At 38.4% G+C, this 24,729-nt stretch overlaps 1 protein-coding gene across 2 annotated transcripts in view; it reads left to right on the forward strand.

The window, feature by feature from the left end:
• Positions 1–24,729, forward strand: part of TRIM24 (tripartite motif containing 24) — a 140,008-nt gene that overhangs the window by 25,785 nt on the left and 89,494 nt on the right. The window lies entirely within an intron of this gene.

Raw genomic sequence — 24,729 nt, forward strand, 5'->3', positions numbered from 1 at the left:
GCTTTATCAATATATAATTGACCTTCTTTGTCCCTTGTAATAGTTTTTGACTTAGTCTATTTTATTTGTTAGTATAGCTACCCCCAGCTCTCTTTGTTTTCTGTTAGCATGGTTTGTGTTGTCCATCCTTTTACTTTTAATTTATTTTTGTTTTTTTTTAAATTTAAGATGAGTATAGTTGGGTCATGGTTTTTTATCCATTCTCTAAATCTCTCTACCTTTTGATAGGAGAGTTTAGTCTTTTTACAACTATATTAACTTCTACCATTTTGATATTTGGTCTTTCTTTATACCTTTTTTTGTTTTTGTTTTTTTTGACCCTCAGTTCTTAATACCTATTCCGTATTTATTTGCTTTCTATATTGTACCATATTGAGTCCCTTCTCATTTCTTTCAATTTTTTTTTCATATTTTTCACATATTTTCTTTGTGGTTATCATGTGGTTAAAATTAGCATAAAATATATAGCAAGCGTATTTCATTTGCTACCACCTTAACTTCTTCTGGGACTTCCATAATGCATGTATTGATAAGCTTGCTGGTGTTTCATAGGTCTCTTTAGACTATTTTTGTTTTTTTCTAATTCTTTTCTTCTCATCCTGACTTGTTTCGATATCTTGTCTTTTACTGTCATACCTGGGACAATATTTAGTAAAGTTTAGTTCAAGTAGTTTTTAATTTCTTTGTAGAAAAGCTTATTATTTATATGTACTCTCTTTTCCTGTTTATCTAATCTGTTTAAAAGTACTCAACTAAAATTTAAGATTTCATTCTTGACTTTTTCTTAACCCTCTTCTCAATAAATCCTATCAACTCACCTTTCTACATCTCTCAGAAATCTGTTTTCTTCTTTTTATCCTCTTAGTTCAGGTCTTCTTCATTTCTTTAGAGTCATTTCAGCCACTTTCCATTTTTTCTGTGCCTCAGCCTGCTTTCTCCATTTTGTTGAAAAGTTTGTTTTTCTACCTCTAAAACTTAGGGCCATTTAAAGGACTTTTAAGAAATTATGAGGTATAAAATATATAGAAACTTTTATTAAACAAATGTAGAGTTAATAGTTTAAGTGAACACTCATGTAATCACCATCTAGGTCAAGAAATGAATATTGCCAGGACTCTAAAAGTTCCTTTTGTACCCTTCCATCATCACCTTTCCTCTCCCATAGATAACCATTTTCCCTACTTCTACATTAATCACTTTCTTCATTTACTTTATGATAAATAATATAATTTAGCAGTGGAATCAAACTGTTTCTTTTTTCACATAACCTTGAAGGATGGGGCATATCCATGTTTTTGCATTTAACTATAGTTCATTCATTTTAAACATTGCGTAATAGTACTTTGTACAAATATACCACAATTGCTGTGAAAGTCACAGATACATGCTCAGTGGCCATCTCCCAGCCCTTGCCTAACTCCAGCTCTTCTATTGGGTTCCAATGTTTCAGTCTGTTTCTATTCCACAGCCTGGTTGAGATGTTAGGTTTAATGAAAGGACTAGACCAGACCTTAAACCCAGAAACCAGGAACAAGCAGCCCCATATGCTTATCAGGGCAAGAACTTTTAGTGCCAGGGGTGGATCAGTACTGGCAGGGCCCCTTCTCCTTGGGCTGGAACTCTACTCCACACTTAGTACAGGGTCTCTCCTCTCTGAAGCCAAGTAGGGCTTACAGACTGCCATCCAGTGACCCTCTCCCAAGCATTTGCCTCCCTGGGAGACCAGCCACAATGGGCTCTTATCCCCTGCTCTTTTGGATCCTTTGTGCTATGTAAGTAATAAAGCAATCATTTGCTGAAAGTTTCTTTTGTGCCTGAGTCTGTGTTCCAGGATGTACCATGTAGCAGCTTTTGCTGCATAACAATTTCTTTTTCCATTCTACTATTGCTGTGCATTTGAAATGTTGATTCTTTTTATGTGGCACTTAACATTCTTGTTAATGTATCCTGTTGTTCATGTACATAGTCTCCCTGGTTTTTTTAATGAGAATGGAATTCCTGGTCATGGGTTATGCCAATTTAACTATCCATTGTCAAATTTTTCCAGGTGCTTTTACCAACTCTCATATATCTATTAACAGTTTATGTGCATTCTTGTTGGCTAAGATTGTAGATTCTCACCAGCATTTGGTGTTAGCAGTCTTTAATTTTGAGCAATCTGGTAGATATTTCCTATTAATTTGCATCTGATAGGCTCTTCCTCAAGTACCACTTGGGTTGAGAACCTTTCAGCTATTGTGAAGTGCTTGTTCATTTCTTTTCCCCATTTTTTCTATTGGGTTATTTTTTTTGTTAAGAGGAGTATGAAAGTTTCCTCTATTTTCTAATAAAAGCTCTATAGTTTTGTGCTTCAAATTCAGGTTTTTTGTTTTTTGTTTTTCCCTTCTGGAATTGATTTTTATGTGTAGTGAGAGGTTGGAATCCAGTTTCACTTTACCAACTGTCTCAGCACCATTATTGAAAATAACTTTCTTTTCTCAGCAATTATTGAGTATTTATATATTGTTTAAGTTTCCTAGGTTGCTCAAAGCAGATACTATGAAATGGATTTGGCTTAAATGTTGGGAATTTATTTGCTTACAATTTTAAAAAAATTTATGAAGTATATCACTCATACATAAACAATAAGCGTGTAGTAATAGTTGTGAGCTTAAAAAACAAACATATATAACATCATACAGGACTCTCATACCTCACCCTACCAATAATAACTTGCATTGTTGTTAAACATTTTTAACTAATGATTAAAGAGCATTGTCAAAATATTACTAACCAAAGTATTTTTCCCCCAACCCACATTATCATAATTATTATCTTTATATCATTTATATATGAACTTACATAAACAATAAGTATATAGTAAAAGTTGTGAACTTACAAAGCAAATATCCACAACATCATACAGGGGTCCCATACATAGGTCTCATACATCAACCCTCCACCAACACCTTGTATTGTTTTGAAACTTTTGTTACAAATTATGAAAGAATATTGTCAAAATCTTACTACTAATTATAGTCCTTATCTTACATTTGGTGTATTTTTCCCCCAACCCACCGTCTTATTATTTTTTAAATACATTTTTATGACAAAAGTTGTAAACTTATAAAACAGTCATGCACATATGCAGAATTCCCAAACAACACCCCTCTATCAACACACCACACTGTGGTGAAACATTTGTTACACGTAAGATAATATCATCTGATTGTTACCATATCCATAGTATACATTTGGCACACATTTTCCATACTGTCCCATTATCAACAGTACATTTTTGGCATAGATGCAAGAATGTTATATTATTACTACTAACCACAGTCCATAGGTCACTCTAGTTGTATTTTTCCCTTGTTTCTCCATGTTCCCACCACCCTGCAGTAGTGATATACATTTGCTCTAGTTCACAAAGGACACTCTTGCATCTGTACCATCAACCACAATTCTGTCCACTTCTTGGTTTACCATGCTATTCTATTCCTAGATTATTCTCTAGCATTCTATCAATTGGCATTTACATCCCTAGACTACCATTTTCAGCCACATACCCATTTATAAACTAGTTGTAACTCACTATGTGTTACCATCCACTGTATACATTCCTATACTTTTACAGTAAAGCTAATTAAAACTTCTACATACATTAAACATCAATAGTCCATCTCAGTCCTCCTCTTATCTCCTTTAAGAATCCACCACCTACCACCAGGTCTTGAAGATATTTTCCTACAATTTCTTCCAGAAGTTTTATATCCAGTCTTTCAGCACCATTTGTTGAATGGACTGTTCTGCCCAAGCTGTGTCGGTTTGACAGGCTAGTCCAAAATCACTTGACCATACATGTGAGGGTCTGTTTCTGAACCATCCATTTGGTTCCCTTGGTCTATGTGTCTGTCTGTTGTGGGAAACTGGCTTACCTGTTTGTTATTGTCAATGCTACACCTGTTAAATGTAGCAGTTGTTAGATGTTGCAGTTGTTCCCTGTTATTGTAAATGATGTTGCAGTTCAGATAGCAAACAGCTGCTTCGTAGTTTCCCAGTAAATGCTATGGGAAAACGAGGGTTGAGGCTCTCAGTTCCAGAAGCTGTGAGTCCCCTGGTCCCCAGGTTTGTCTCCCCTCTTGTGTCTCTACATTTATTTCTGCTTTGCCTTCCCTTCGAGCCACCCTGTTGTGAGCTGAATGCAGCATATGTCTATATGCCAGTACCATGCTGTTTTTACCACTATAGCTAGGTAATATGATTTAAAGTCTGGAGATGAGGGTTTGCTTTTCCTTTTTATGATGTTTCTGGCTATTTAGGACCCTGTATCCTTCCAAATAAATTTGATAATTATGTTTTCAGTTAAAAAGAAGTGCTAGTGGAGTTTTTATCAGGATTGCATTGTATCTGTATATCAATTTGTGTAAAATTGACATTTTAAAAAAAATTCATTTCTCTCCCCTTTCTCCCCCACCCCAAATTGTCTGCTCTGTGTCCACTTGTTGTGTGTTTTTCTGTGTCCACTTGCATCCTTATCAGGCCGCACTGGGAATCTGTATTTCTTTTTTGTTGCATAACCTTGCTGCGTCAGCTCTGTGTGTGTGTGGCACCACTCCTGGGTGGGCTGTGCTTTCCTTGCACAGCGCGACTCTCCTTGTAGGGTGCACTTCTTGGCGTGGGCCACCTCTACGCAGGGCACATCTCTGCATGGCACTGCATTCCTTGTACACAGCAGCACTGTACATGGGCCAGGTCACCATATGGGCCAGGAGGCCCTGCGTACCAAACCTTGTACCTTCTGTATGGTAGGCGGGTGCTCTTATCAGTTGAGCTACATCCACTTCCCAAAATTGACATCTTAATGGTACTTAGTCTTACAATCTGCGAGTATGGAATGTTCTTCCAGTTATTTAGGCCTTTTTAAATTTCTTTTAACATTGAGTTGCAGTTTTCTGAATGTAAGTGCTTTACATCGTTGTTTAAGTTTATTCCTGACTTTGAGTTTTATCTGTCATATTTTATTTTCACCACTCTTTTGATACTTTGTTACTTTTATTGATAAAAGCTTCATCTATAGACTCTCTTCCAGGCCTCTCTCTCCTATCTTTTATTTTCAGGCTCTAGCACACCCTTTAGTTTTTCCTGAAAATCTTGTCTGTTACTTAGAAATTCTCTCAGTTTCTGTTTTTCTGTGAATATTCTAAACTCGCCTTCATTTTTGAAAGACGATCTTGCCAAATAGAAGATTCTTGGCTGGAAGTTTTTCTCTTGTAGTATCTTTAATATACCGTACCACTGTCTTCTCACCTCCATGGTTTCTGGTGAGAAATCAGCATTTAATCTTTTTGGGCATCCCTTATATGTTAAGTTTTGCTTTTCTCTTGCTGTTCTCAGAATTTTCTTTGTCTTTGGTATTTGACATACTGATGAGTATGTGTCTTGGAATTGGTCTATTTGGATTTTTTGGATGGGAGTACGTTGTGCTTCTTGGACATGGATATCTATATCCTTCGATAAGGTTGGGAAATTTTCTACCATTATTTCTTCACACATTCCTTCTTCCCCTTTTCACTTCTCTTCTTCTAGAGCACTCATGGCACGTATATTTGCACATCTTTTGCTGTCATTTAGCTCCCTGAGACCTTGTTCATTTTTTTCCATTCTTCATCTCTTCTTTTATATGTTTACTTTCAGAGGCCATTTCTTCAGGCCCACCAGTCCTTTCTTCTGGCTCCTTAAATCTATTATATGATTCCTGTGTTTTTAAAATTTCATTTATTGCACCTTTCCTTCCCATAACATCTGCTGTTTTTCTATGTATGCTTTCAAATTCTTTGTGCTCACCTAGTGTCTTCTTAATATCCTTTGTCTCTTTAGTCATCTCATTGAATTTGTTAAGGAGATTTGTTTGAACATCTATGATTAGTTGTCTCAGCTCCTTTATGTCATCTGGAGGCTTATCTTGTTCTTTAACTGAGCCATAGCTTTACGTTTCTTGGTGTGGATTGTAATTTTTTGTTGGTGTCTTGGCATCTGGCTTACTCTAGAATATTTATTCTGGGTGCAGTTTTTCTTTTTTAGGGCTTCCTGCCCTTTTTCTCCCTTGCTGGTTGTGTAGTAGGAGCCAAGGATGTAGTTGGTGCTATAAGCTGTGGAGGCTTAAGCTGCCCTCATTGCCCCAGGGACCAATGAAGCTTCCCCCAACTTTCTCCTTTGCAGGAGTAGGGACAGAGTCACAGCTGTGTGGAATAGTCCAAGTCGTGCAGGTCTAGACTCCAGTTGCCCAGAGAGAATGATGAAGCTTCATGCCCCTTTCTCCCCTGCCTGGGACCGGGCTGGAGCTGCAGGTGTGAGAAGCAATCTGTGCAGTGCGGGTCCAAGATGACCGTAGTTGCCCCAGTAGACTTCCAATTATTCAGTCTGTGCCACCCAGATGTACCTGCAGTTAACTGGATAGGCTTGTCCACAGCTTCCAGCCTCCTCCCTGCCAAATATGGGGCTGAAGCCTAGGCTGATCTGGGTGAAAGAAACCAGTTTCTCCCATCACTGTGATTTTCAGTCAGCCTGGCTACCCCTCATGCTGTGGGCAGAGTCAAAATGGAGGATATCAGCCTCTTTAGACCTGGAAAGATTCAAACTTTAGCTGTTCTTAGGGTTATACTTTAGCCAGCCAAATTTACTAATTAATAGGTGAAATTAGTGGCCAACCATGTCTTCCTCCCCTGTTTTTGGGAAATGGAGCTTCAAATTCCAGCCCCAGAATAGCTCCTGGGGCAACTTGTGCTGCCAAAGTAGGATAATCACTGGACAAAGCGGATTGGCCAGTAATTTCCCAGAGAGGCTGGTGCAGGTCCCCCTAGCTTCCTTCCTGCCAGAGGTGGGGCTGGGGCTTATGCTAGAGCTGCAGTCTGACCTGGATGGAAAGAAGCTGGTCTCTACCAGCACTGTGAGTTTCAGTCCACCCTGCTTACCCTCATGCCAGTTGCGGAGTTAAGTTGGTGGCTACCAGCCTCTTTGTGACTTGGACAGATTCAAACTTTAGCTGTTCTTAGGGTTATACTTAAGCCTGCAAAATTTACTCATCAGTAGCCCAAGTTGGTGCCCGACCGTCTCTTCTTCCCCTGTTTGGGGAAGTGGAGCTTTCAATTCCAGTTGTGAAACAGCTCCTAAGGCAACTTGTGCCTCCAGTGGAGGATGGGCACTGGCCTCCATGACTTGGAGCACTCTACTTACAGATCTTCTCTGCAAATGGGCGGTTTCCTTCTTCCATTCCTTCAAGGATGTTGCAGTATACTCTTCTGGTCTCCTATAACCCCCAAACAGGTGCTTTAGGTAGGTCCAGATAGTTCTGAGTGTTCACTTACTGCCTGGTAGCAGGAGCTGACTCTGGTAATTCCTTACTCTGCTGCCATCTTGCTGGTTGTCCATTTGCTTATGTTTTTGAGGCCAAGGAAATGTCCAAATCAAGGCGTCATCAAGGCAACACTTTCCTCCCAAAGACTGGCTGCCAGCGATACTTGGCTTCTCTAACATATGACAAAGCAGCATCTGCTGTATTCTCCCTTCTCTTTTGGGTTTTGTTGATTTCAGCTTATTGCTTTTTGTGGCTTTTTTCCCTCCCTCTCTGTATTTATTCCCTTTAAACTCCAGTAAAAGATTAAGTCCCATGTGTTAACTGAAGTAGCCTCATCAAAAGATCATACTTAAATGGGTTTACACCCATAGAAATTGATTAGATTTAAGAACATGGTTTTCTGGGGTACATAGAGCTTTAAACCACCACCTGTATGCATGAGTCTCTTTTTCAGGCCTCTAATTCTGATCCACTGCTTTATTTGTCTCTTCCTGAACTAATGCCACAATCTTGATCACTATGTCTTTGTAGGTTTTGACATTTAGTGTAAGAAGTCTCCATGCTGATCCCCCCACCCCACCTTGTTCTTACTCTTTGGAAACTTCCTCACTATTTTCAACTCTTTCATTTATTACATAAATTTTCAAGTGTACTTGTCAAGTTCCACATAAAGCCTGACGGGATATTGATTGGAATTGTGGGAAGTTAATAAATCAATCTGGAGAGAATTTATATGTTTTTGTGATGTTGAATTTTCTGATCCACAGTCATGATGTATCTTACTACATTTTCTTTAATGTCTAAATGTTGAACATTTATAATTACTCCCTTAGGAATTTCTCACATTTTATCTCAGTATTTTCCCCAGTACTTGATAGTTTTCTTTTTTTTTTTTTATATATTTATTTATTATTATTATTTTTTAATTACATTAAAAAAAATATGAGGTCCCATTCAACCCCACCGCCCCCGCCCCCCACTCCCCCCACAGCAACACTCTCTCCCATCATCGTGATACATCCATTGCACCTGGTAAGTTCATCACTGAGCATCACTGCACCCCATAGTCAATGGTTCACATCATAGCCCAGACTCTCTCACGTTCCATCCAGTGGGCCCTGGGGGGATCTACAGTGTCCCGTAATTGTCCGTGAAGCACTATCCAGGACAACTCCACGTCCCGAAAACGCCTCCACATCTCATCTCTTCCTCCCGTTCCCCACACCCAGCAGCCCCCATGGCTACCGTTCCCACACCCATTCCACATTTTCTCTGTGGACATTGGATTGGTTGTGTCCATTGCACACCTATGTCAAGTGAGGGCTTAGATTCCACATGGGTACTGGATGCACTCTTCCCGCTTCTAGTTGTAGACACTCTAGGCTCCATGTTGTGGTGGCTGACCTTCTTCAACTCCATGTTAGCTGAGTGGAGTAAGTCCAATAAGTCAAAGTGTAGGAGCTGAAGTCTGTTGAGGCTCTGGGCCTGGGTGTCATATTATCAGTCCAGAGATTCAAATCCCCTACATATATCTTAAACCCAGCACCAACTACAATTCCAATAAAGTAGCATGCAAGTCTTGTGAAAAGAGATCCCCTCTGAGTCCATTTCCATCACGCAGAAACACCAGCTCCAAAGAAGGGCCATCTGTCATGGCAGTGAACCCCTTCTTCCATGACCATAGAACCCGTTGGTCTCTTTATCCCTCAAAAGAACCAATACCTGGGGTTGTATCTACCTTATCTGTCTCTTAGACTCTGTTCAGTTGTACATAGGGGTATTCCTTCTGACAACCTCCAGACTCTTTTTTAGAGGCTCACAGCCTTATATTCTCATTTCTCCTTTCCATTTCTCCCTTACATTAGGTCAAACCGCTTCCCGAAGTCATGTTATTATATGTAGATAGGTATATTCTGCTGTTCCGCATTGAATCTTTAATTCAAGGTCATTTTCTAGTTGCTTCTTCAGCTGGTATGTGGTAGTGATCCCTCGGTGCCAGGGAGGCTCATCCCCGGGTGTCGTGTCCCACGCTGGGGGGTATGCATCACATCTACACGCTGAGTTTGGCTGTGAGAGTGACCACATTTGAGTAACATGAAGGCTGTCAGGAGGAAACCCCCAGGCACAATGCTACTCTAGGCCTTGTTCTTATTGCAGGTGCATAGGCTCAAAAGTGTAGTCATTAGTATCAAGAGCCCACTGTTGGGCCCTCCTTCCTTCCTGGTTTTTGCCGTTGCACCTGGAGGATTGCCGCTGCTCTCCCAGGGCCCACAACAGTGACCCCCCGGCCAGGAGCCCAGTACCCCCCCAGCTGTTGTTTTTAATTGTTTCCACTATGAGTATATATAGACATTACCATATACCCTGGGCATATGCCCTGTATAACTCCCTGTCAACCATATATATCCTGTCAATAACATCCCATATCAGTATTCCTCCGCTGCCATTGTTGAACCACTCTGTGATCCAAAACTTCCCGTAAAGTGAATCCCAACATAATGTCAGCTTCAGAAGAGTCTTAGATCACCAAAATTCATATATACAATATACAGTATTTCCCCAGATCCACCATAAAACCTTTTCCCTTCCACAGCAATAATCTTTTAACTTATTCATATCATATTTCCTGAAACTGATGTACAGATTCCGAAACTATAGTTTTCAAACAAGGTAACATTTGTGCTTACTATGTGGTCCATACTTTAGGTTGTACAGTTTTCTAAATTTTTTAGTTATCCTATGTTTTGTCTTATGGTTTTCATTATTAGTCTGTCGTCCCCAATATGTTTTTGGTGTAATATTAGCTGTTTTATATTCATCCTCGTGTACTCTCACATAACTCCTCTTTTGCCCCCTTATTTACCTTTGTTCCATCCATTGCACGTCCATTTTCCCCTCCCCTTAGGGCCCACAACGCCTGCCAATCTAATGCCCTGGGAGCCGTCCTTTCTCACGAGAGATACAGTTCTCTCTATTCGACGGCATTAGTCTTCCCCAGGATATGGGTCCACCCCACCCAATGGTAGAACCCACCTTGGCAAAATGAGCCTTCAGCTATTCCCTCCGGAGTCCATCCCGCATCAGACCATACCCCCTGAGCGTCCTAACCAGGTAACCCTCCTACTTATACTTTGATACGTTTTACTCAACATTTAGTTCTCAATGAACTTCTGGCACTCTCCCATGTTTGTATGTTGCCCCACCCTCCCACCTATTTCTTGAACCATATTACCCCTCTTCCCATCCCCAGCCCCCCTCAAACCCAGAAAACCCCACCCAAAGGTAACCCCTTGCCCCCATTTTGTCCCTTCTTTGTGCTCATACTTACCCCAGCTCATCACAGATTCCACCCCTACAGACATTAACTCACATCCTTCCTCCACCCCCCGATTTCCAGTAAGCCACTTTTCCAGACTCTAGCTCTCTGAGGCAGTTAACTTATTTCATTTCATTGAGGTCATATAGTTTTTGTCCTTCAATGCCTGGGTTGCTTCACTCAACATAAGATTCTCAAGGTTCATCCATGTTATCACGTGTGATTGTAGTGTATTGGTTCTTACAGCTGAGTAGTATTCCATTGTGTGTATATACCACATTTTATTGATCCACTCATCTGTTGATGGACTTTTGGATTGATTCCAACTTTTGGCGATGGTGAACAATGCTGCTATGAACATTGGTGTACATATATCGGTTTGTGTCCTTGTTTTCAGATCTGATGGGTATATACCCAGCAGTGGTATTGCTGGGTCATATGGCAAATCTATGGGTAATTTTTTGAGAAACTGCCAAACTGTCCTCCAGAATGGTTGGATCCTTCTGCATTCCCACCAGCAATGGATGAGTGTTCCCCTTTCTTCACATCCTCTCCAGCATTTGTATTCTACTGTTTTTTTCATGGCTGCCAATCTTATGGGAGTAAGATGGTATCTCATTGTAGTTTTGATTTGCATTTCCCTGATAGCTAGGGATTTGGAGCATTTTTTCATGTGCTTTTTAGCCATTTGTATTTCTTCTTTGGAGAAGTGTCTGTTTAAATCTTTTTCCCATTTTTTAAATGGGTTGTTTATCTTTTTGTTTTCGAGATCTATGAGTTCTTTATATATGCAAGTTATAAGTCTCTTATCAGATATATGGTTGCCAAATATTTTCTCCCATTGTGTGGGTTCCCTTTTTACTTTCTTGACAAACTCCTTTGAGGTGCAGAAGGCTTTAATTCTGAGGTAGTCCCATTTATCTATTTGTTCTTTTGCTGCTCGTGCTTTTGGTGTGATATTCATGAAGCCATTTCCTATTACAAGGTCCTGTAGATGTTTCCCTACACTGCTTTCTAAGGTCTTTATGGTCTTGGCTCTTATATTTAGGTCTTTGATCCATCTTGAGTTGATCTTTGTATAAGGTGTGAGATGGTAATCCTCTTTCATTCTTCTACATATAGCTATCCATTTCTCCAGGCACCATTTGTTGAATAGGCCATTCTCTCCCAGTTGAGAGGGTTTGGTGGCTTTATTGAATATTATATGGCTATATACATGAGGTTCTATATCTGAACTTTCAATTCGATTCCATTGGTCTGTGTGTCTCTCCTTATGCCAGTACCATGCTGTTTTCACTATGTAGCTTTGTAGTATGTTTTGAAGTCAGGAAGTGTGATTCCTCCTATTTCGTTTTTCTTTTTCAATATGTCTTTGGCTATTCGGGGCCTCTTTTTATTCCAAATAAATTTCATAGTTAGTTTTTCTAGTTCCTTAAAGAAGGCTGTGTTGATTTTTATTGGGATTGCATTGAATGTGTAGATCAGTTTTGGTAGGATAGACATCTTAATAATATTCAGTCTTCCTATCCATGAACAGGGAATATTCTTCCATTTATTTAGGTCTTCTTTGATTTCCTTGAACAATCTTGTATAGTTCTCGATGTATAAGTTTTTTACCTCTTTAGTTAAATTTATTCCTAAGTATTTGATTTTTTTATTTACTATTGTGAATGGTATTTGTTTCTTGATTTCCTCCTGATCTTGCTCATTATTGGTGTATAGAAATGCTACTGATTTTTGCGCATTGATCTTATAACCTGCGACTTTGCTAAACTCATTTATGAGTTCTAGGAGCTTTGTTGTAGATCTCTCAGGGTTTTCTATATATAGGATCATGTCATCTGCAAATAATGAAATTTTGACTTCTTCCCTTCCAATTTGAATGCCTTTTATATCTGATTCTTGTCTCAGTGCTCGAGCCAATACTTCCAAGACAATGTTAAATAGGAGTGGAGACAATGGGCATCCTTGTCTTGTTCCTGATTTTAGAGGGAAGGATTTCAGGATTTCGCCATTGTAAACAATGTTGGCTTTAGGTTTTTCATATATACTCTTTATCATGTTCAAAAAGTTTCCTTGTATTCCGATCTTTTGGAGTGTTTTTATCAGGAAGGGGTGCTGTATTTTGTCAAATGTCTTTTCTGCATCTATAGATATAATCATGTGGTTTTTTTCTCTCAATCTGTTTATATGGTGTATTACATTGATTGATTTTCTTATGTTGAACCATCCTTGCATACCTGGAATAAATCCCACTTGGTCATGGTGTATAATTTGTTTAATGTGTTGTTGAATACGATTAGCAAGTATTTTGTTAAGTATTTTTGCGTCTAGGTTCATTAGAGAAATTGGTCTGTAATTTTCCTTTCTTGTGGTGTCTTTGTTTGGCTTTGGTACTAGGGTAATGTTGGCATCATAGAAGGAATTAGGCAGTGTTCCTTCTGTTTCGATTTTTTGGAATAGTTTCAACAGGATTGGTGTTAGTTCTTTCCGGAATGTTTTGTAGAATTCACCTGTGAAGCCGTCTGGCCCTGGGCTCTTCTTAGTTGGGAGATTTTTAATGACTGATTCTATCTCTTTGCTTGTGATTGGTTTGTTAAGATCATCAATTTCTTCTTTCGTCAGTATGGGCTGCTTATGTATTTCTAGGAATTTGTCCATTTCCTCTAAATTGTCATTTTTGTTGGAATATAGTTTTTCAAAGTATCCTCTTATGATAGTCTTTATTTCTGTGGGGTCAGTGGTGATTTCACCTTTCTCATTTCTTATTTTGTGTATTTGCATCTTTTCTCTTTTTTTCTTTGTTAGTCTCGCTAAAGGTTTGTCAATTTTGTTGATCTTCTCAAAAAACCAGCTCTTGGTCTTGTTTATTTTTTCAAGTGCTTTCTTATTTTCTATTTCATTTAGTTCTGCTCTTATCTTTGTTATTTCCTTCCTTCTTCTTCCTGTTGGGTTACTTTGTTGTTGTTTTTCTAATTCCTTCAAATGTGCAGTTAATTCTTCAATTTCTGCTCTTTCTTCTTTTTTGATATATGAATTTATGGCTATAAATTTCCCTCTCAGTACCGCTTTTGCTGCATCCCATAAATTTTGGTATGTTGTGTTATCATTATCATTTGTTTCAAGGTAGTCATTGATTTCTTTTGAGATTTCCTCTTTGACCCACTGTTTTTCTAAGAGTGTGCTGTTTAATTTCCAGATTGTCGTGTGAAGTCTGGGTCTCTGTCCCTTGCAAATTTCCAGCTTGACTCCACTGTGGTCAGAGATATTGTTTTGTATGATTTCGATCTTTCTGAATTCATTAAGCCTTTCTTTGTGGCCTAGCATATGGTCAATCTTGGAGAATGTTCCATGTGCGTTTGAGAAAAATGTATATCCTGCTGTGTTTGGGTGTAATGATCTATATATGTCTATTAGATCCAGCTCTTCTAATATACTGTTCAAATGTTTTGTTTCTTTAGTGATTCTCTTTTGAGATGTTCTGTCCAGAGTTGATAGTGGTGTATTAAAATCCCCCACTATAATTGTAGATGTGTCTATTCTTTCACTTAGTTTTTCCAGCGTTTGCCTCACATATTTAGAGGCGCCCTTGTTAGGAGCATAAATATTTATGATTGTTCGATCTTCTTGACAAATTGTCCCTTTCACTAAAATATAGTATCCTTCTTTGTCTCTCACAATTGTTTCGCATTTAAAGTCTATTTTGTCTGATATTAATATAGCTACTCCTGCCTTTTTTTGGTTGTTGTTTGCTTGTATGATTGTTTTCCAGCCATTCACTTTCAACCTCCATGAGTCTCTGGGTCTAAGATGTGTCTCTTGTAGGCAGCATATAGATGGGTCGTATTTCCTTATCCAGTGTCCCAGTCTGAATCTTTTGATAGGTGGGTTTAATCCGTTGACATTCAGTGTTATTACGTTTAGAGAGTTATTTATGGTAGCCATATTTTGGTTGGATTTGTGTTCGTTATATTTTGTTTGTATTATTTTATTTTCCCCTTCTATTTTTGTCTTTCTTGTTGCTTTTACACTCTCCTCCATCTCTGATTGTCCTGTTTTTTCCTTTCTTCCTGCAGAATTCCCTTAAGAATTTCTTGAAGGGGAGGTTTCTTGTTGATATACTCTTTGAGTTTCTGTTTATCTGTGAATATTTTGAACTCTCCATCATTTGAATGCTAGTTTAGCTGGATAGAGTATTCTTGGTTGGAAATTTTTTTCCTTTAGTACCTTGACTATATCATACCACTGCCTTCTTGCCTCCATCGTTTCAGATGAGAAATCAGCACTTAATCTTATGGAGTTTCCCTTGTATGTGATGGTTTTCTTTTCTCTTGCTGCTTTTAGAATTTTTTCTTTGTCTTGAGCATTGGATAATTTGACAAGTATATGTCTTGGGGTGGGCCTGTTGGGGTTTATGACCAGTGGAGTGCGCTGTGCTTCTTGGATATGTACATCTGTCTCTTTCAGTAGATTTGGGAAGTTTTCATTCATTATTTCCTGCAACACTCCTTCTGACCCCTTTCCCTTCTCTTCTCCTTCTGGAATGCCTATAATACGTATGTTTGAGCGTTTTGCGTTATCATTCAGGTCCCTAAGTCCTATCTGGATTTTTTCTACCTTTTTATTGACCACTTCTACTATCTGTTTGATTTCCAAAGCACTGTCTTCCACATCACTAATTCTCTGCTCTGCCTCTTCTAGTCTGCTGATATTTGCTGCAAGTGTATTTTTGATTTCTTGAATTGTGGTGTTCATTTCCATCATATCTGTTATTTTTTTGCGCATGTCTGCAATTTCCCCTCCAAGTGTTGTCTTCACGCTGTTAACCTCTTTCATTACTTCATCAAATTTGTCGGTGATAAATGTTCTGAGATCTTTCATTGCTTGTGCGAAGTCCTGCCCCCCTTCCTGATTTTCAGTTTGTTGATTGGATTCAGCCATGTTTTCCTGATTACTGGTTTGGTTTGTAGATTTTTGTTGCTGTCTTGTCAACATTTTTTCTTGACGGGTTTAATCAGTTCCTTAGCTTCTTTGTCTAGTCTTGGGGATTAATTAGCTGTTGTTTTTGCGTAAGTGTTATATCTTCTCTTTGTCACTTTGTTCTTCTTATTCCAATTTCTTATTGCTAGTTAAGCTCACTTTAAAGGAAAGTATTAGTGCTGGGGAAAGTCAATTGTGTAAGGAAGGAAAAAGTGTGAAGTAGTATTGGTGATATATGTTTACAAAGCAACAATATGAATTCTGGGAGGATGGAGGTTAGATCATGTAAATTGTGTAGAGTTATAGTAGTAGGAAAGTACCTATAATGAGGTAGACGACAGAATATGGGAGGAATGTGGTACGTACTAAGAGGCTATTGTTTTCGTGAGAGAGGGAAAGAGAAAAGAGAGGTAATAGTTTCAGGGACGAATACCAGATGGAAAACTAAACAAAGGTATTAGAAATTAAGAGTTAGACACTTTGTGGATCAAAGAAAGGGAGATGGAATATAGGAGAGATAGCAGATGGTGGAGGATATCAAGTTGTAGGGGAAAGGGGATAGTGTAGATAGGCTAAATCTATTCACAGAGAAATGAGGCAGTGGAGGGTGAGGAAACCCAGCAAATGTGAGGTATTTCCTGTAGGACCTATTGTATTGTTAAGGTAAAATAGTATAAGAAGAATATTGGGGACAAGAAAGAGAGGATTGAAAAAAAAAAAAAAAAAGAACAACAACAACAACAAAAAATAAAAAATAAAAAAAAAACCAAAGAACAGAAACCCCGCCGCCAGGCTCGGCTGGGCTCAGCTGGGCTCCGGTCCCCCGCCCGCCGCCCGCCGCGGCTCGGCTGGGCTCGGCTGGGCTCGGCCGGGCCCGGCTTTCCCGCCCGCCGCCCGGCGCGGCGCAGCGCGGCTCGGCTCTCCCGCTCGCGGCGCGGCGCAGCTGGGCTCGGCCGAGCTCAGCCGGGCTCCGCCCCCCCCGCCCGCCGTGGCTCAGCCGGGCTCGGCCGGACTCGGTTACCCTGGCCGCCGCCCGCCGGGGCTCCGCGCGGTGCTAGCTGCCTCGGCTCCGCCTACCCAAGGAGGGAGTCCTCCACACGTAGCTGGGATCTCCGTGTATATTTCACAGATGGATCCTCTCTGTTACCTTCCCTCCAAATCGATGTCCAGACACCTCCTGACCAGGAAAAATCCCGAAACAGCCGGTCCCAAAGAGTCTCCGACGCCTCCCAGCCAATTCCCCCCAGGAGCTAGTAACCGGAAAGTTCACTCAGCCGCCATCTTGCCTCCCCCTCCTGAAAAGTCCCAATTTATATCTTATAGACCAGTCCTTTCCGTTACCTTCCCACCAAATCGATGACCAGACACTTCCTGCCCTGAAAAAATCCTGAAAAAGCCTGGTCCCGGAGAACCTCCAGCGGTGCCCAGCTGCCTCTTCCCAGGAGAGACGGCAAGGCAAGCTCACTCAGCCACCATCTTGCCGGAAGTCTCGATAGTTTTCAATGCTATTATAAATGATACCTTACTTCAATTCTACTTAAACTTCGTGTTTTAGATATTTATTACTTTTCAGCAGCTTTGTGGAATCTTACTTTAGCAGTTTGTCCAGTTTTCTTTTGGCTTTTCTACATACACAGTTATAACAGCTGTGAATAATAACTATACTTTATTTCATCATTTCCAGTTTTTTACCTTTTATTTCTTTGATGGTCTTTATCTTGTTCCTATTCTCAAAAATAAGACTTTCAATATTACACCATTAAATAAATTTGTATAGAATTTTTGTACCTATCTTTTAGAAGATTATGGATTTTGTTATTCCTTATATCAATAGAATTTTATTTTAAATCATGAGATTTTTTAAAAAATCAAATACCTTTTCTGCATCTAGTGAAGGGATAATTTTCTCCTTTAATTTATTATGTGCTGAATTCTAAGAAATTTGTTTTCTAGCAATAAAATAATCATGCATTCCTGAACTAAAAAGTCTGCTTAGTGATGATATCTTAACCATTTTACATGTTGCAGGATTTGTTTTGCTAATATTTTTTGTTTGTTTGTTTCCTGCTTCTATATTTATGACTTTTGTTGGCCTGTAATTTTACTTTTTCATACTGCTCTTGTTAGTTTTCCTGTAGAATTAGAGCTTTGTGAGCTTCATAAAATGAATTGCAGTGTTACCTTTTTCTATTCTCTGAAAGAATTTATATAAGATTAGATTGAAAGTATTTCTTTTGGATATATAGTAGTATAGCCGTCAGGGCCTAGGCTTTTCTTTGTGGGAAGATTTTTAACTCTTGATTTCAGTTTCCTTAAGGGTTTATATAAATGGGTTTTCTGTTTCTACTTGAGTTACTATAGCAGGCAGTTTTATTTTTTTCTAGGAATTTGTACATTTTATGTACGTTTTCAACTTCATTGGCTCAAGGTTTTCATAATACCCTCTTACTAACTCTTTATATCTGTGTTATCTATGATGCTGTCCTCTCCTTCCTATAACTGGCTCTTTGGGCCTTCTTTTTCTGTCTTTGGTCAGTATTATTGGAGATTTCTCAGGGTTTTTTTTTTTTTTTCCTTGAAGAACTATATTGCAGGGATCCGATGTAGCTCAGTGGCTGAGCACTGGCTTCCCACATACAAGGTCCTGGGTTCAATCCCCAGCCCAACAAACAAACAAACAAAAACCCGACATTGCTTTTATTCTGTTCTATTGGTTTCTTCTTCCTCTTGGTTTAATTTATTATGCTTTATCAACATCTTGAATAATTTTTAGAACTTGGTTTTCTTTCAAATATGTGCATTTAATGATCCTTCTAAGTATTGCTTTATCTATATTTCACAAGTTGATATGTAATATTTTCATTAGCATTCAGTTAAAAATTTTTCCAGTTTCTATTTTTATTAATTCTCAAACATGGGATTTCTTTTTAGATGGTTCTCTGTTAACTTTGCTGTGGCCAAGGAACAAATTCTTTTCAGTTTTAGTCCTTTGAAATTTGATTTATTCTTTTACTTAATATATAGTCAGATTTTTTTTTTGTTTAATGTTCCCTGTATTCTTGAAAAGTATGGGTTTCTGCATTTATTAGATATAGTACATTATATATATATGAAGTTAGTTATGCTGTACAAATCTATTTCCTTATTTATTTGCTTTTGCTGTCCACTAAGGTCTCTTTATAATTACAATTTTTTAAATCTCCTTGTCAGTTTTTGCTTCATATATTGAGACTGTTGTTGAGGTAAATCGTTATTTTTCTGTGAATTAAACCTCTTGTCAATATAAAATGACCCATTTTATTTTATTTTTGCCTAAATAATACACAACTTTATTTTGGTTAAAATTTTCATATTGTGTCTTTTCCCATTCTTTTAATTTTTGGTTGTCAATTATGAAAATATTCAGTTCTTAGAAAAACAGAATTGTACTCTGCATATCCATATACCCACCACCTAGAAACAATATTAATATTTTACTAATTATAATGCATTTTTGTATTGCTTTTTTTGCTACCATTTTTGCTGCCGTTTCAAAATAAGTCACAGTGCATTTCATCCCTAAAACTTTCACATACATCTCCAAAATTAAGGACACTCACCTTGATAATCCCAATGCCTTTATCACAGCTAACTAAAATAACTTTAGTTTGCCAGGGCTCCTATGACAGATACCATATACTGATTGACTTGACAGCAGGAATTTATTGTCTCATGGTTTTTGAGGCTAGAAGTCCAATATCAGGGTGTTGGCAGGGCTTACTTTATCTTGGAGTCTAATGTTCCTGCAGTCCTCCATCACATGGCAGTCTCTCTCATCTCTGCTCTTCATTTTTTCTGACTTTGGATGCTACTGGCTTCTGGATACTTCTTTCAAATCCAATTTCCTTTGCTTATGAAGACTTAAATCATATGGATTAAGGCCCACCCTGATTCAGTTTGACCTCATCTAAATAGCTCTTCAAAGATCCTATTCACAAATGAGTCCACACCTTAACTATTAGCAACATCTTCAAAGATCCTGTTTACAAATGCAGTTTACCACAGGACTGGCCATTAGGACTTAAACAAGTCTTTTGTGGAGTCCATGATTCAACCCCCAGGGTTATTATTTCCCAGTATTCTAGTATCAGTTCATAGTCACATAGTCAAAAATGACCCCAATCCAAACCAGGATACAGTCAGGGACTATGTATATTTGGTTATATTTCTCTTTTAGTTTCCCAGCTGCTAAAACAAATACCATACAATGGGTTTGCTTAAAATTGTATCATGGTTTTGAGTCTAGAAGGCCAGAACTGAAGCATCAACAAGGTCCTGCTTTTTTCCACACTTGATGGTAGCCTAGGGCTGTCTGCTGGTGATCATTGGTCCTTGGCTTTTCTGTCACATGGCAGTACATGTGGTTGCCTTTCCTGGCTTCTCTCTTGCTTCAAATTATTTAAATTGGATTTTAAATTTGGGTCTGGGTGAGGCTCAGGTGGGACACAATGGAGCTCTACATCACAGTGCATAAGAAAAGATAATTTGTGTTAGTCACAGGTCCCAGAGAGAGAACAGTGCCCAGAGAGAGAACAGAGAGTTGACAGGAAGCACGATTGACTTGGTGGTTCAACCAGCAGGTGGGAAGCACATAGTCAGTTGGTTGCTATAGGCAGAATAAGCAGGACTAGTAAGCGTGTGCTTTATTAGGGGCCAGTGTTAGATGTTAGTAGATTTCCCATGCGAGTCAAGGATTGGTTAGTTTAAAGCAAAAATGCTGAAAAATGGAAAGAAACTGGGGTCTTAGAGTGGTAGAGGTGAATTTACTATTTGGGACCAGCTGTGAGTTTTAGAGGTGTTGTGTGGGTGGTGTCCACAGATGTGGGTTATCCAGGGCTGGAAAGCTCCTTATTAACTAGACCAAAAATCATTGTTGAGGCAAGTGTCTTAGCCAAAGTAAGATGGATACTGTAAGAGTAGCAAACAAAATTTGGTTGTATTTCTTACTGTCTCACTTTCACTCTGCCTATAAACAACTTCACTAATCTGGATTAAAGCCCAACCTTATTCAATTGGCCACACCTTAATTGAAGTAATATCTTGAAGAAATCTTATTTACAATAGGTCTACACACCCGGGAATTGACCAAGACCAAGAACCTGTCTAAACTGAGATATACAGTTAAGGATACCACAGTCTCTTAAATTACTCTTAACCTAAAATATTTCTTCTCCCTTCTCTCTTTATCTATGATTTGGACGTGTAGGAGAGAATGAACCAATTAAATTGTAAAATGGTCTACATTCTGGGTTTGTGTGAAATTTCCTCATAAGGATTTAAGTTGTTCCCCCCAAAGTTATATCAAAAGGTTTGATTAAATTTAGGTTAAACTTTGTTTTATAAGACTGCTTCACAGAAGGTACGTATTCTTCATATTGCATCATATTAGTAGACATGTATCAGACTTGCTAATAGAATAGATCAGAAGAGTGAGCATCTATTATAACATTATTTTTTCCTTTGTGGACTAGAAAGTAAACTGTGGAATGATACTTGATCACCATGTGATTGTCCAGTTGTCCACCAACCTTTCTTTAATGGTTTTGACATTGTTGTTAAATCAATGAATTGATTTCATTATTACTGCTGCAAAATGGTGATTTTTCTAGTTTGATTGGCTGCATTCTTCTATATACCAGAACTCTTCCTCATTAAGCTCTACCCACATGAATTACCTCCTAAGAAAATTACAGAATAAAATGTGTAATTTTCCTGATTAATTCTTAGTTTTCAGAGATATATAGTTAGGGTCATAATCATTGTCATTAATGACAAAGGTTTTTTGTGTTTTTTTTAAAAAGATTTATTTATTTATTTATTTCTCTCCCCTTCCCCGCTACCCCTTGCCCCGGTTGTCTGTTCTCTGTGTCTATTTGCTTTGCCTTCTTCTTTGTCCGCTTCTGTTGTTGTCAGCGGCACGGGAATCTGTGTTTCTTTTTTTTGTGTGCGTCATCTTGTTGTGTCAGCCGTCCATGTGTGCGGCGCCATTCCTGGGCAGGCCGCACTTTCTTTTGCACTGGGCAGCTCTCCGTACAGGGTGCACTCCTTGTGCGTGGGGCTTCCCTACGCAGGGACACCCCTGTGTGGCACAGTACTCCTTGCGCGGATCAGCACTGCGCATGGGCCAGCTCCACATGGGTCAAGGAGGCTCGGGGTTTGAACCGCCTCCCATATGGTAGGCGGATGCCCTAACTACTGGTCCAAGTCCGCTTCCCACAAAGGGTTTGTTGAGTAGCATATGAACTCATGGATTTTTTTTTTAACTTACATGAAGTATTTTAGTCACTTGGTTACTATTACTTTTAAGTTGTGCCATTGACACAAGCCCGTTTCTTTTTGTTTCTTGCTTGCCAGCAACATTAAGATGTTGCAGTCTCACTACAGACTTGAAATCAACTATTTCTTCCTTTTTATGAGGGAGTGGTATGTAGAACCCAAATAATCAGGTTATGTCTAGGATGTGTTTACTTCTGGGCCATTTGATTAGACAGAATTAGGAAACATTTTTAAAATTGAGTTCATATTAATAGTTCCAAATCAATTTTATATTTCAAGGCTTTTATTTGACGACTTTGGTTTCACATTTTTACTTATTTTTCCGTTATAGTGATAATCTTAATTCTAATAACATGAACACAATTATGTTTTTGATTCATCCTACAGTAAATGTATTAACTTTGTAATAATACTACCAATATTATCCTTAACAAATTCCACTGACTCTAGCTGAAGATTTCTTTTCAGTTTTTGTCTTAAAAAAAAACAAAACACGAAACACCAAAAATAGAAAGTGCAACTAAATACAGGTGCAAAAGACCCTCAAGAAAAAATGTTAGACCTTATAACAAGGAAAAAACACATTTAAACTATACAAAGATAACTTTTTCACCCATCAGGCAAAACCCAAAATTTGATGACATGCTCTTATTTGTGAGGCCCTGAGAAACCAAGTATTATCATACATTTCTAGTGAGGGTACCTCTGACATTTTCTAACAAAATTGAAGGTGTTTTTATCCTTTGACCTGCAAACTTATTTCTAGGAACCTATTTTGAGGGTATACGCACCACAAATATAAAGGGACAGGTAGACAAGGTTATTCTTTGTGTCATCATTTATAATAGCAAAGATTGGAAATATGCCATCAGAGGTGATTGGTTGTATAAACCAGTATACCTCTATAGAACATAGAAAAAAGAATGAAGGAATATTTATATTCACTCATGGAATGAGTTCCAGGTATATTGTTAAGTGAACAAAAGCAAATTAGAATACGATATATATAGAGCAGTTTGCTATTTTTGTGTATGTAAAAACAAATAAGTATATATCTTTACCAAAAAAATTGAGGGAAAGAAAGAAGAAATAATGTAAGGGAAAAAAGATTAATACGAAATGGTTACCTATATGGAAGTGGGGTAGGGAGAATGAAATTGAGGGATGGAGATAGAAGTGAGACTTCTGATATATTTTTTAATGAAGTTTTTGAGTTTTGGACCATGTAAATACTTAACATATTTGAAAATAAGCATTGATATGGAGAAAGTGGCCACGATAGCTGCTGAGAGTAGGGAGAGGGAAGAAGAGATATGATGTGGGGGCATTTTCAGGACTTGGAGTTGTCCTGGGTGGTACTGCAGGGACAGATGCTGGACATTGTATGTCCTGCCGTGGCCCACTGGGTGAACTGAGGGAGAGTGTAAACTACAATGTAAACCACTATACATGTGGTGCAGCAGTGCTCCAAAATGTATTCAGCAAATGCAATGAATGTGCCACGATGATGAAAGAGGTTGTTGATGTGGGAGGAGTGGGGTGAAGGGGGTGGGAGGTATATGGGCACCTCATATTTTTTGAATGTAACATTAAAAAAAAAAAGTAATAATAATTAAAAAAAGGAGAAATTCATATGAAAAGAGAAAAGTAAACTCTAAAATTAAAAACAAATGACCTAGGAGAACCACTCCATCATTGTTTGTTGGTGGGAGTGTAAAATGATGCAGCCTCTGTGGAAGACAGTTTGGCAGTTCCTCAGGAAGCTAAATATAGAACTGTCATATGATCCAGCAATTCCTCTACTAGGAATATATCCAAAAGAACTAAAAATTATGACATGAACAGACATATGCGCACCAATGTTCATAGCGGCATTGTTCACAATTGCCAAAAAATGGAAACAGCCCAAGTGTCCATTCACCAATGAATGGATAAACAAAATATGGTATATACATACAATGGAATACTATGCTGCAATAAGAAAAAATGAAATTGGGACATATGTGATAACATGAATGAGTCCTGAAGACATTATACTAAGCAAAGAAAGCCAGACACAAAAGGACAAATATTACATGGTCTCATTAATATGAACTAAATACAAATAATAAACACATGGAATTAAAACCTAGAGTATAGGTTATAAGGAGATAAGAGGAGAGTTGAGACGAACTATGGATGCTTAATGTATGTATGTAGAAGTTTTAATTAACTTGACTGTAAAAGTGTGGAGATGGATAGAGTTGATAGTAACACATTATAGTGAGTAACAACTGGTTTATAAATGGATTGTGACTGAAAAAAGGTAGTCTGGGGAAGTAAATGTCAATAGAAAGAAAGATAAAGAATAGTCTAGGAACTGAATAATACAGTGAACCCAGAGGCAGTTGAGAATTGTGGTTAAGGGTACAAATGCAAGAGTCTTTCTGTCAGCTTGAGCAGATGTACATCACTATTGCAGGGTGATGGGGATATGGAGAAACATGGGAAAACTACAATTGCTGTGACCTATAGACTGTGGTTAACAAAAACATTATAATCTTGCCTTAATGCCAAGCTGTACTGTGTTGATCATGGAGGTGTATGGAAAAAGTATGCCAAATGTATGCTATCGACCATGATTGGTGGTAATTGTCTGATGATATTATCTCATAATCTGTAACAAATGTTCCAGTTGTGGAGTTGTATGGGAAATCTACACATCTGTATGATTGTTTTGCAAGTTCACAATATCTGTAACAAAAATAAGTTTTTTAAAAAAATAGTATGGGTTGGGGGAAAA

Source organism: Dasypus novemcinctus, chromosome 5, assembly GCF_030445035.2.
Source record: "Dasypus novemcinctus isolate mDasNov1 chromosome 5, mDasNov1.1.hap2, whole genome shotgun sequence".
Classification (NCBI taxonomy): domain Eukaryota; kingdom Metazoa; phylum Chordata; class Mammalia; order Cingulata; family Dasypodidae; genus Dasypus; species Dasypus novemcinctus.